The following is an 11299-nucleotide window of genomic DNA, read 5'->3' as shown; positions in this document are numbered from 1 at the left end:
CTGGCACTTTGCAGAAATTCGTAAGACTGCTGAGTCGCCCGACACCTTGAGGCCTCCCTTCCTGCCGGTGCCCTGTTTTCCCGCGCAGCTCCCCGGGGCTGCCCCTGCACCTGCCCAGGGGATGATCCCGCCCTCCTCCCTGCTCTTGGCCTTCCTCGTGATTTCCTCTTCCCTTATCAGCTTCAGACCCTGTGAAAGCTGCCCTACACCAGGACTGCGTCCTCTCTGCTTCCCTCTCTCTCTCCTCACCCCCGTCTCTGCAGACGGCTCCCGGAACCACATCCCCAGCCCTGACATCGCTCCGGGCGGCCACACGGTTCTGGTATCGGAACGCCAAACGCCCTCTGCCCTGCAGACCAGCTCCCCCCCGCGCTGGTGAGCACACTCTCCTGTTAGTCACCTCCCCCGGCACCTCAAAGTCCTTCTCCTCCACCCCGCATCCAGTTACGGCAAGCTCCTGGGGAGGCTTCCTTCCTAATGGCTCTCATATATATTTTTCTTTCCATCACCACTGTCAGCACAGATCTTCCAGCAACACCCCTTCCCTATCGCCTTCCCTCCCGGGAAGCCCTCCACTCGCCGGTGTATCATTCAGGATGGGGTTTAATTCCGATGCCTCGCCAGCCGGCCCCAATCTGCGGTTCCACACCTACCTGCTCCTGCCCGAAGCCCTCGCCTTAGCCCGACCACCCGTTGTGTTCCATTGTGGCTTCGGACGCGCGTTCTGTAAATGGCTGCTGCTTCTGTCCCTTTCTCGAAAAAGCTGATCACGGGAGCCCATACTTGCACGGGAATTTCCCGTTTCAGGCACTGCGCTAGCCGTTTTCCACCTAGCCAATCCTGGAATCCTTACACGGACACGAGGAAGCACAGAGAGGTTAAGTAAGTTGCCCGAGGCCACACAGCCAGCGGGTGGTAGGGTCAACCTTCAACCCTCTGCCATCCCTGGCTCCAGGGTCCCCGAACCAAGAACCCCACACTGCCAAACAAACCCGCTGGTGCAGGGGGGGGTTCCCTTACAATTCAGGATCTCAGCATTAATCAAGCCTGGCGTGGCCTTACGGCGATTTCAAAGGGTTCATTCCTGGAGGAGAGAAAGTTTTCCCATCGACCTTCAGGCCTGGGAGGGGATGATGAAAACGTAAGTCATCCTGCCATTAAAATTAAGTTCAATCACCCCTAATGGAATGTCACCTCCAAGATAGCCATTAAAGCCACCCGCCTGAGGCACTCACGGGGGTCTACGTATATCACCATTACCTTGTCCGAGGACAGGGGAGACCGGGGGAGACACTCCGTGGCACTGAGAGCGCCCTGCAGAGGAGTCCACTGCTCGGCCCCGTGACGGGGAAGCCTGGTTTCCAGGTGGTGGAGACTGGAAGGTCTCCCGGGAAACGCAGGCTTGACCCCACACGCAGGGCTCGCGCTGCCTTTCAGCTGAAGTCAAGCTCCAGGAAGGGGTGGCCTTGCCTGGTCCCTGGGCACACACAGCTACACCGCCACAGCATCCTGGAGGTTCTAGCTCCCCCCGAGGTCCCCGGGCCCTCGAGGAGCACTCCCATGTCTCGAACATTTGTGGCACCAAGAGCCTTCATTCACAGGCACAAGGAGAGGAAGTTGTTTTTACTCCATTTTGCAGATGAGACCAACAAGATTCAGGGAGGTGGGGTAACTCGGCAGAAATAATTGGAGTGCAGCGAGAGGGCCGGGGTAGGGCCTCTCTCCCACCTGGACCCCCTTCCTCACCCACCAGAGCTGGAAAGACCCACCACTCCCGAGCCAGCCTCCTCTGCGGTAGGCCAGAAGTCCCCTCCTGTTGTCCAGCCCTGCCCTTGTCTGCTGCCCCTTGGCTTGGCCTTTGAAAGGCCTTCTCCCTGGTGGGTCCTCTCTGACCCCCTGCAAGGTGGCCCAGCAGATCCTCCTACGTGAACAGTGGCCCTCACTTCCCTGCCCAGACCCACTCCCACCTTAGTGACAGGCCACCACCCCGGTCCTGTCTGCCTGCCCTGTGGACGAGCCAGACCCGGCGTCTTGCTCTGTCTTCCCTGGTCAGCACGGCCTCCTCCACTCCCCGGCAGGCAATGACACTCTGGCCACTGATTCCTGGGGAACTCAGCTTCTGACCCGAGCCTTGTTCTGCACCCTCTGGGGTTGGTTTTGACCGGCCTCGGCAGGCGGACGTTTGCCCCTGTTCTGATTCCCCTGAAATCACCTGCAGGGACATCGCGCATCGCTGAATTCACAGAGGCTTCCAGCTTTTAGTTATTTTCAGGAGCCTTTGTCTCCAAAGCCACGTGCTTTTCCGTGCCTCATCCCTCGGATGGATCCAGGGTGGCGGAAACAGCCCGCAACCTCGGGGCCTCCCGGACCCCCGCATACCAGCCAGCTCTCCAGGGCTCTGCCGGGAGGAAGCCCAGTCCCGAATGGCCCACCGCTTCCCTAACTGTTCAGCCCTCAAAGATGCACCAACACCCTGTCCTCTTCCCAAGCAAGACGAGCCCAGGCGAAAGGTAACCTTGATTTCAAGCAAAGGTCCCCACACGAGTCGTTAACATTCATGAGGTGCTTATCGGCACCAAGCACCATCTGGAGGATTTTACCTGGATTGACCCCTCGCATCCTTCCTATGAGGAAGCCACCATTACTTCCCCATTTACAACCAGGGAGGTTGAGGAAAAGGGGCCAAGTAACTTGTCCAGAGTGAGTCATTACTGGAGTCTGGGTTCAAACCCAGAGAGTCAGACCCGAGAGCTGCGTCTTGGGCGCCTCCTCTCATGTGTGAAATGTAATCATGGCGCTGAGGGAAGAGGAGACTTCGGGGTCAGAATTGTCGATTCGCTCCTTACTCTGTGAAACCGGCGAGTTATTGAACCTGTCAGAATATTGGTCCCCTCCCCTGTAAAAACTGGGCAAACAATGACTGCATCTGGTAGGGCGCGTGATCCCAAATTAAACAGCACTGCGTGTGGAAGTGTCTAGAACACTGTCTAATACGTGGTGGGTGCTGGGTCATTGTTGTTTCCCCTGAGGAGGTCTTCAAAGCGCCCGTTGCCATGGTGATCACTTCAGGGCCGAGTACTTAGGGGTCAAGGGGATTTGCAAAAGCTCCTTGAACTATTCTAGAGGAACACTTCTAAGTTTCTAGAGGTTTTTTAAAAATCATCTGACGTGAAGAGAAGAAAAGTCTTGGTCTTCCTGAAGATCGTGGCTGGATTAACAGCATTCACTAACACTTCATGTATACATAATAAAACACGATGGTTTTCACGGAATACATAAACCATCAAATAATCCTATTTGGTCAGTAGTCTGGTATTTCCAGCTTGTCAGAAAGCCAGCATAACACCGTCTGCGTCTGCTTCAAGAAGAGAAACTTTTCCACTCTCTGAGATAAGGCTTGTTGCCCTTGGTTCCTGGTCCCCGGGAGCACCGTGGGCATGTTGTGAAGAGGCCGTAGGCAATTCTGCTCTGCAATTCTGTTCCGGAACGCAACCACTGCGTGCCCCCTCACCGGGGCCCGGCCCTTCTGTGACTGGCACGAGTGAAAATTTCAGAGGGACTTCACGGAGGGATGGGTGTTAACGTGGGCACCGAATAGAGTCAGGATGCTGCCCTGCTTCTCAGAGAATCTGTGGGCCTAATTCTAATTCCTCTTCCTCCCCTTGGACAAATCATTTGACATCCTCAAGGCCTAATTTTTTAATCTTTAAAAATATTTATTGGGGCGCCTGGGTGGCTCAGTCGGTTAAACATTTGACTTTGGCTCAGGTCATGATCGCATGGCTTGTGAGTTCAAGCCTCATGCTGACAGCTCAGAGCCTGGAGCCTGCTTCAGATTCTGTGTGTGTGTGTGTGTGTGTGTGTGTGTGTGTCTGCCCCTCATTTGCTCGCATTCTGTCTCTCTCTTTCTGTCAAAAATAAATAAACATAAAATAAAAAATAAAATTTTTTTAATGTTTATTTATTTTGAGAGAGAGAGAGTGCACAAATGGGGGAGGGGCAGAGAGAGAAGGAGAGACAGAGAATCCCAAGCAGACTCTGTGCTGTCAGCACAGAGCCCCATGTGGGGCTTGAACCCACGAACCACGAGATCGCGACCTGAGTCGAAACCAAGAGTTGGATGCTTAACCGACTGAGCCACCCGGGTACCCCAAGGCATATTTTCTTTAAATCACTTCAGAAGTGTGAATGATGTTATAAGCATCTCTGAAAATATAGGGTAAAAAAGAGAGAGAGAAAGAAAACGAAAATACAGGGTAAATATAATTTCCCTTTCCACATGTTATTCTACACCCTTGAAATATATCTGGAATGTTCTTCCCTCTTCCCCTTCCCCTTTTTCCAGTAAATTCCGATGTGTCCTTTGAGACTCATTGGACAAACTGCCTCCTCCAGGAAGCCCTCCCATACTCCAGCAGTCTAACTTGGCTGTCCTTCTCTGTCTTCTATAATGTCCAGGCTTCCTTCTATCTTGGGACTAATGATCTATTTCATTAACCAGCGAACTCCTAGCTGGTAAAGTGGGCCTTGGCTACCTTTGGACTCCCAGAACCCAGGCAGGCAAGGCCTGGCCCAGGGTAGGTTCGCAAAAGAAGCTTGTCGAACAAATGAATCACGAAGCTGAATTCCATAATCCAAGCCATATTTTCTCATCCACTCTCAATACGGCATACAGATTATACCTCTAGAAACAACCAAGTCCGAGGTTGTGAGATCAGAGAATTGGGTCAGAAAGCAAGGTGAGGAGCAGGAAGCCCCACCCCCCCGAACGTTCCAGGGCCTCAGCTCCATGCAAGCTCACTGAAGACACAGCGACACGGGGAGGGAAGGATAACCTTTCTGTCCCTTGCCAAGCTGTAAAAAGGGATGGCAAGAAATCATGCCCTAATTTTCCTCCTCAGATCACGCCAGCTTGTGGAATTTAACCACGAGAAGACGGATAAATCCCAGGACAAAGCCGGAGGACGAAGTCGATGTCTGGCATCAGCCAGATTCTGGAACCCAAAGTCGCAGAGTCGTGCTGAGTCGTAAAGGTAATCTGGTCTGTCCTCTGCTGTGCATATGAACCTCACTGGACCCGGCGGTCACTCCCGGTCATGGCGCGGTGGGGGGTGTCAAAAATCTCAAGACTCTAAGTTGTAAGTGGCAAAGAGAAAAGTCGCTCAGATACGGTGACATTTTTGAGAGTCAACGGAACACTTATTATGCACAAAGCCTCACGTTGGGAGGCATGAGGGGCCCGGAGGTGAAGAGAATACATCACGCCTGCCCTCAAAAAGCTCGCGCTGTGGAGGGGACTCGGGGCCAGGACAGCAGTGGCCCAATCGAGGGCACCTATAATAAGGGCTGTAAGACAAACAGAAATGGAAAGTTGGGGGTAGAAGCCATGTGTGGGAGTTCTGCAGAACGGCTAGCCCCGTTCCTTCAGAAACTCAACCAAATCACATGGTAGGCGTGATTCAAAAGAATCACCTGTGAGAGGGGGGAAAAATTGGGACAATTGGAATCTCCGTGTGGATTGGGTATTGGATGACAGCAAGGAATCACTGGCCCTTTTTAGGCCCCGAACCAGAATATCACTATGTCTGAAAATGCCGGTACTTTTTAGAGATGCAAAGTCTAGTATGCAGAAGTGAAATGACATGATGCTATAAAAAAATTCAGAGAGAGAGAGAGAGATGAAGCGGGTGCGGTAGAATCTTGATTCTGGATGACACATGGGTGACGCGCGTCGTCCTCTGCTCCCTAGCTTGCGGAATGTTTGAAATGCTCATAACGCAGAAAGGTTGAAACAGAAGATAAGGCGGCAGGCAGTGAAGAGAGACTTTCGGCTGAGCCTTGAAAGGCAAGCAGCATCTCACGGATGGAAACAGACAGAACCGTCATTGGTGGAGAGACCAGCCCAGCAGAGGTCCCTGGGGCGGGAGGGCTGGGGGTGGCTCTGTTTGCCTCTGTGTGGATCAGAGCTCCCAACCTCGGCCCCAGGGGTGAACATGGCCAGCCACCTGCATTGACCTGTTTCTCAAGGATGTGGTAAGCGCTGATCAACAAATAAGGCGAAAGACTCGGAAAATACTGGGCCCTGAACGAGGGCCGAGGGGAAGGGTGCCAGACAAGTTTCCAAAACAACCTGTTTGTTCTTACTGGGCTGACCCTTGCCTCAAGGACAGCCCCCTGCACCCTTCAGTGCTTGCACAATTTCCCCTCCTGCTGCATCCAGACTCTCTACAGAGACCACCAGCCCCACGTGAGGGGCGTCCCTCTTTGCAAGACTGTCTTCTTGGCAACACAGCCCTCATTCCAGCATCTCTGGAGACAGCAGATCAGAGGTGGCCATGCAAGAATACACCTGCATCCGCCTGCCTCTCCCCCCCACCCAGCTCTCCCCACCCCCGATGTGGATCCCTCTGCTGGGGAGGGTGGGCTTTTAGGACCTGCGACCATGTCCTCCCCTCATCTCTGAACCTGATCTGCTTCTGGTTTATACAGTTCTGCTGAGATCATGGAAAAACGAAGCCCAGTCGTATCTACGGTGTGGCCTCAGTGTTCGCCTCGTGGGGTCACTGCATTTGACAGCCCGAGAGCCACTCGGAAATTGCCCGTGGTTCACTAGGGCCAGATGGGAGGTTCCTCTCTTGCGACCTTATCTTCCCTTTGCAGCCCGGGTAACTAATTGCCGAGGGTTGCAAAATCAAAGAGAAAACATTTACAGTGAGAGTTGACCTAAAAAAGACTTAGATGGGGGTCAGCATACTTTCAGCGCGGCTTGACCTCTTCCAGACAAAGCCCCGGGGGGAGGGGGTGCCATGTGCTACCAAGAGTGTGGGTTTCAGAGTCAGCCTGAGAACCGGGTTTGAAGCCTGCCTCCCCACCTACTCGTTTGGACAACAGAGCTGACCTCGGATCACATTTCCTGTCTCAGAGGGGTTTACGGATTAACCGAGGCTCCCGCAGGCGAGATGCAAACACGCGTCGCCTCCTTCTCCTGCTATAGACGTCAGGTTCTCCATGTCGCAGATAAGGCCATCGGAGGACGTGAACGTCAGGCCACTTTCAGCTCCGACTTCCTGCCATTCCACAAAACTCCAGGGGCAGTGGGTCACTCTCCTTGGTGGGCTCGGTAATTTGGTGCATCCCTCATCCAGCCTGTCCCCACGCCCTGGGCGCAGCTGGTCCTATAAAACCACAAAGACACAGACCTGGGTGGAAGCTTAGCCCCACAGGCACCCAGGCTACCAAGCTCCACTTCTCCACGTGAAGAGGCTTCTCTGTTCTGTGGCCCCGTGGGTTTCTCCTTCCTGATTCCTGCCCTGCCTTGAAGGTCACCAGTTGGGTAGAAACGCATTGGAAGAAACTCAGACCTTAGCCATCTTCCTGGTAGGTAGCGTCGTGGATGGAACATTCCCTCCGCCAGATGCTGGGAAATGAATTCACTCCCCGCAGGCTGAAGGCTTTGGGCCCATCTGTTCCTCAAAGTTCCTCACCTCTCAAGTGATAATCTGCCCTATCCACTCCTGGACGGTTGGGTGGGCTTTTCTGGTTATATCGTGGATCCTATGAGCGTGTTCTGGAAAGTATAAAACCCTGGAAGAATGCAATTTGGGTCTCCATACCAGACCTCCAGAAAGGGCCCCTTCACCTGTAGAGGAACATTCCTTTGTCCCTTTCTCAAGACCACGCCTGCTGGCCAACCCCTCTTCGGGCATAAATGCTGGGGCTCTTTCTCCCTGTGCACTAAACCCTTGTGAAGCGGCCTAGCCAACCCTCCCTGGGAAACCCCACGGGGTAAGCTCTTCCATCAGCCTCCCGTGGCCTCCAAGAGGGTGACCATATGTCTCCTGTACCCAGACTGTCCTAGTCTTCTCCTGATGCCTAGTTTCATTACCAATAGAGCCTCCTTTCATTTCCAAACAAGCGTCCCCCCTTGTGTAAGAAAGTGTATGGTCACCCTACCTCTAGGCCAAGGGTCACCTCTACCGGCCTGCCATCTTGCCAAACTGTCATCCTCAGCACTGAGGTCACTTCACGGTGGCTCACCCCCTTCAGATGTCATCTAACACAGATGTTATCCCCTATTTCACTGCTGCCAGAGGGGACACAGTTGTCGTTATATACAAGGAAGATGAGAGGGCGCCAGGCCCCCGTGTGTCCGTGAGGGACACAGCTCTGTTCTGCACCCCCGGCGGGGGAGCACTTTTCCTCTTCTCCGCAATTCTCCTCTTGCCCAACTCTTTATGTGAAGGCGTACCTCCACCAATATCAGCCCCCCTCAGCCGGGGCTGTCCCTGGTCGTGGCTCCCAAGGCCTTGAAGTGGCTTCCGTCTGAGGAGAGGCCCACGGTTGCCAAGGACGTCGTGGGCCAGACAGACGGAAGCTCCTTATCCCTCGGGCTGACCGTTCTCTGCCGTCGCCACACCGCGTCAAGGGCAACTTGCACGAAGTTTGAGGATGCCACGGATAGTTGAACTGCTCGTGTTTGGACGTTTTTTTCCCCTCCTCAGCCAGCGACGCTGTGACTTTTTTCTTACCGGATTGGAGAGGGGACAAACGCCTTCTAGATCACCTCATGTCTGCCACGGTTTACAGTTATGTGACTTCTGCCGCCGTGTGCCTTAGAGGGACAGCAAGGACACAGGCACTGCTCCCATTTTATAGCTGGGGAAACTAAGTTCAGATAAGGAAAGAAGTTCCGGTCGTCAAGTTGACCGAGCCAACCCGGCTTCCTTCTAGAAATAATCAAGCCTTTGACCAAATGGTTCACGCGCAAACATATTCTCTCTCTCTCTGTCTCAGACACACATACTCACACATTCACACAAACGCTGCTGTTCCCCAGGGGACTTCGTATGGTTTCCCTGGTCTGGTTTTACTCATGATACTTTCCTACTTCCTGGCTATAAATATACCAAGGTCAAACCTGTCTCTTAGTTTCACTCTACCAGCCAAATGAGCAGTTACTCCGAAATGAGACAGCAGGGAGCCGCCAGCAAAGGGAGAGGCAACAGATTTGCTCCGTCCTGGACAAAGCCAGCATTTTCTTTGTGTTTGGCCTTTCGGATGCCGCCGCGAGAGCGCTGTCCAGTGAGGCCAAGTCCCATCACCCACTCTTGGTCCCCCAAAGGCGTGGGCTGGGCAAGCACTTCAGATCCCACCTACCACAGACGGGCGGAGGCCGGGCCCCTTCATGGCCAGCCACGAGCCCAGCTGAGAAAACCCACCTTCAGCCTTTTCAGCGGGGGCTTCAACCCTACCCCAGAGAAGCCACCTCTTCTAACTCCCCGTCTCCCTCGTAACGCACATACAGAGCAAATTCTTCCTCCCTTCCTCGTAGACTTCAAATCAATGTTTCTTTCATTACTGTTGTTGTTTTGAATTAAAATACAGCCGTACAGTACCATTGTTACATAGCCGTGATATTCGCGAGCACTCGCTGAGCGCTTGCTACGTACCCAGTGCCCTGCACCCATGTTTGCATATAATCTTCTCAACAGACCTAGACAAGTTAAGTTTCAGCAATACTCTGTAGCCACGGTCCTCAAACTGTTTGGTCTCGGGAACCCTTTACCACCCTTGAAAATGTCTATCATGGAAACCTCCGGAGGGCTTCCGCTCACGTGGGTTCCGTCTTTCAAATGCCCTGTCTTAGAAAGGAAACCGAAGCAGTTTTAAAACCTGTTCGTTCACTTAAAAATAGCAATAATAAACTTCCTGCACGCTGACATAAATACCACGTTTTCAGAGAGAGGACACAGCGGTGGCGAAAGTGGTCCTGTTTCACGGGTTTGTGCGTCCCTTCAGTGCCTGGCTTCGGGACCGAGTTCTCATTTCTGCTTCTCAAATCGTGGTGCAGCTCTCTGGTGAAGCCCGTGGGAATCCACCACACACCCGTGAGACAGCACCGGGGAAAGAGGCAAATAATGCTCGAGTGTCGTTTTCCAAGAGCCTCGACTTCCCAGAGGCCACCCTAAAAGGTGGAGGTTTCTCCCCTCGGCGCAATGGGAAGCCGCAGAAGGGGTGAAGTAGGGAGTGACGTGCCCCGAGCTACGGGTTGGGATGGGTGCTGTGTCAAGAAGAAACAGAGGGGGGACAAGGGTGGGAGCAGAGGGACCGATTGGGAGGCTCTCAGAATAGTCAGGGCAAAGAGGAGGGGGGCCCGAGCCAGGAGGCTGGCAGAGACATGGCTGGGTTCCAGAGAATGCTGAATGCGTGGCTCCATGGGCCCAAAGGGGAGACGTGCGGGAAGGGAAGGAAGCCTCTAGCGCCACACTGAGAGGGGCCCAACAGTGCCAAAGGACTTGGGGGAAGTGCCTCCCTGGATGCATGGCTGTCTGCACCTGCCATGTCCTGGGCTATGCTCAGAGCTTAGACATCAGACGGTGGGCTGGCCTAGGCCAGAGAGAGGGGCCTGCCCTTCCGGGAGCAAGAACAGGACAAGCAGAGCCTCAGTGCTCCCCTCCGTGCAGCATACCAAGGCCCCGGAGAATGTGGCCAAACTCGTGCCCACGCACTCTCCAGATGCTGGAGTTGGCATAGCCATGGGCACACAGAGGCCACAAAGCCAGGAACCAGCACCTTCACAGGCCCTGCTTGGAACACCTGCTTTCTCCAGCCCAGAAAACTAATGCAGTTCACGGCTGTACTGACCTGTGCCCACCCACCCCGCACCCCCCCCCCCGCCGCCCTGTTTTAGTACCCCAACCACTGCCAGCCCCCCCAGGCCCCTTCATGCTCCCCCAGCGGTCAGTGCCTAAGGGAGCTGCCCATGGTGTGGTGGATTGCATTATCAGCCCCATTCTTCCCTTCCATACATGTAGCCTCGCCATTCGGGAATGCTCTTCCCCGCCCCTTGGCTTCAGGCTTAGCGGTGTGGCTTTGTGTTGGCCACGGGCATATGGACAGAGGAGCCATTGTGCCAACTCCAGGCCTGGGTCTTGAGAGTTTTGCATGTTTCCACTTGCTCTTTCGTAGCCCTGTCATTATCGATAGAAGAGTCTAGTGCCAGGTCATTGTGGCCCCTTAGCCTGGGACCTGGGATGGGCCACCTTGGAATAAAATCAGCTCAACCAATGCTCACAGACCTACAGCCTGAAACTGAACCATCCCCGTTAACCCACAAATCTATGAAAATAGATGTTTATTCTTATACGCTCCTGATAGTTTTGCAGGGTTTTTTGTTACACAGTGATAGCTAGCTAATACATCTGTTTCCTCACCTACAGTCTCTTTAAGACTGAGTTATATGAAGGCTGGGACCCCATTTATTTTCCATCTTGTTTCCCAAGAGCCTAGCACACTGCAA

The sequence above is a fragment of the Prionailurus bengalensis genome, chromosome D2 (genome assembly GCF_016509475.1).
Source record: "Prionailurus bengalensis isolate Pbe53 chromosome D2, Fcat_Pben_1.1_paternal_pri, whole genome shotgun sequence".
NCBI classification, from domain to species: Eukaryota; Metazoa; Chordata; class Mammalia; order Carnivora; family Felidae; genus Prionailurus; species Prionailurus bengalensis.
This window is presented reverse-complemented; position numbering follows the sequence as displayed.